Consider the following 2,062-nt stretch of genomic DNA (forward strand, 5'->3'; position numbering starts at 1 on the left):
TTATGGCTCAATGACCTACGCTTTGTCTGCACTGCGAACCCTCTAGTTAAGGAAAAGAATCTCTCTCTGCGTATGCACTTATTCAATTTTTCTTTCTTTCATAGTTGATAGATATACTCACAATCTTGCGCTGTTTCTCTTGCAGGTTGAGGGTTTGCAAATGGGCATGCCTATCGTAGTCACCTCAGCCCTTACTTGGTGGGCTCTGTCACTGTCATCAATTTCATTCTTAAAGTTAAGGCTTGTAGGTTCTTGATGGTTTTGTTTCCTCAATACTTGTTTTTTGACGTCCCTCTGTTGTAGTCAAGCGTCCTGGGTCGATTTAATGCAATCTTTCTTGGGTTTCGATACTGGTTATTTGTAAATTCATATATAATGGAAGCCGTCCCAAAACCCTCATCTAGGGTTTGTTGGTCGTTAGGCTTGTGACTTCTTGTAGGGTTATGTTCAGGCACTGTTATGTATATACAGGCATTTCATGTTATATTTGGAAAGAAAATACAGACAATTCGTTTTCTTTGAATTACCTTTATTTTAAATGTGATTGTTCGACTGTAATTTCTGTCATTCTGGTTTGGACACCCTGATATCAAAATATTTTCAACAATAGTATCCGATTTTATTTATTCACCAAGATTTCTAATGGAATTAACAATTTCATCTACTATAAAAAAAAATGTTGCAATGATTTCATCATCATGCATTTTCAATGTCTCATATAGTATTCTGAATGTTTGGAGTTTAACATTTTTTACCTTGGTGTCACCCTCCTAACTTTGGATAATCTTATCCCACATTCCTTTTGTTGTTTTCAGCTACATTACCTTCACAAACTCAGACTCGACCAAACTTCCCAAGATGGAATTTATAGCTCCTGCATGGTTTCATATTGTTTCTTTCCTACAATATCTAAAGGAATAGAGACTCGATATTGATATCCACTTTCAACGATTTCCCATACATCATCTCCTATTGCCTACAAGTATACTCTCATCCTAACTTCCCAAAATACAAAGTTAGCTCCATTAAATATAGGAGGTATGATAGAAAATTCTCCTTCGTTACTACTCATCTTGAATAATCTCCTTCAAGCAATCAAGCTTCTACCGAAGCATTGCTATGATCCTAATTGTTGGGAAAAATGCTGAGATGGGGGGTGAATAATTATTTTCAAACAATTAAACCTTTCAATTCCATATCTTGATTTTTGTACGCAACTTTACTTAAGGGAACCTGTGTGTGTATGCAACCGTTATTCATACACCTAGCTTATATAACTAGTACAAAATGGCTAACTAGTTACTAAAAAACTAAATAAAATTTTCATATAAGCGACCATTTTTCAGTCGGTGATTAATAGTAGCTAATTTACAGTATCTTATAACGTGACCAACTTTTAGTCATTTTTATCTTAGTCATTAATTGCTTGTCTCAATTTTATCATCTAGTAGTATATTTAGTGATAAATTTGGTAATTAATTTAGTCATTGATTTAGTAATTAATTGTCACAATTAATGACCAAATATACAACAAAATATATTACTATATGATCACCATAGAAAACAAATTAATGACCAAAATATTGGTCGTATTATATGATACTATAAATTAGCTACTAATAGTCATATATATGCAAAATTGAGTCATCACTTAAAACCAATTAATAACCAAAGAAATATGACTAAATTTTTGTCATGTTATAAGATACTGTAAATTAGCTACTAATAGTCGTATCTAAGAAAAATGTAGTCGTAATTTGTAATCACAAATTTATCAATTGCAGTAGTCATTTATCTTTTCTTGGTAGTTTCATAATCAATGTATAAAAAATTATATTCATTTCATTTACTTTCATTAATAATCATTATAAACAACTAATTTAGTCATATATTCATTTTACTTGTGTTCATCATTAATCAATATAAACTATTAATTTAGTAGTTTTAGATTAATTTTTTGTTCATTATTAATCAACATAAATTAATTAGTATGACTTTGCAACTAAATTAAAAAAAATCATACAATGTGCATATTCATTTAATATGAAAATGCAAAGTTACA

Source organism: Pinus tabuliformis, chromosome 8 (assembly GCF_031772625.1).
Source record: "Pinus tabuliformis cultivar Carrire ecotype Pingquan chromosome 8, CPIR1, whole genome shotgun sequence".
Taxonomy (NCBI): domain Eukaryota; kingdom Viridiplantae; phylum Streptophyta; class Pinopsida; order Pinales; family Pinaceae; genus Pinus; species Pinus tabuliformis.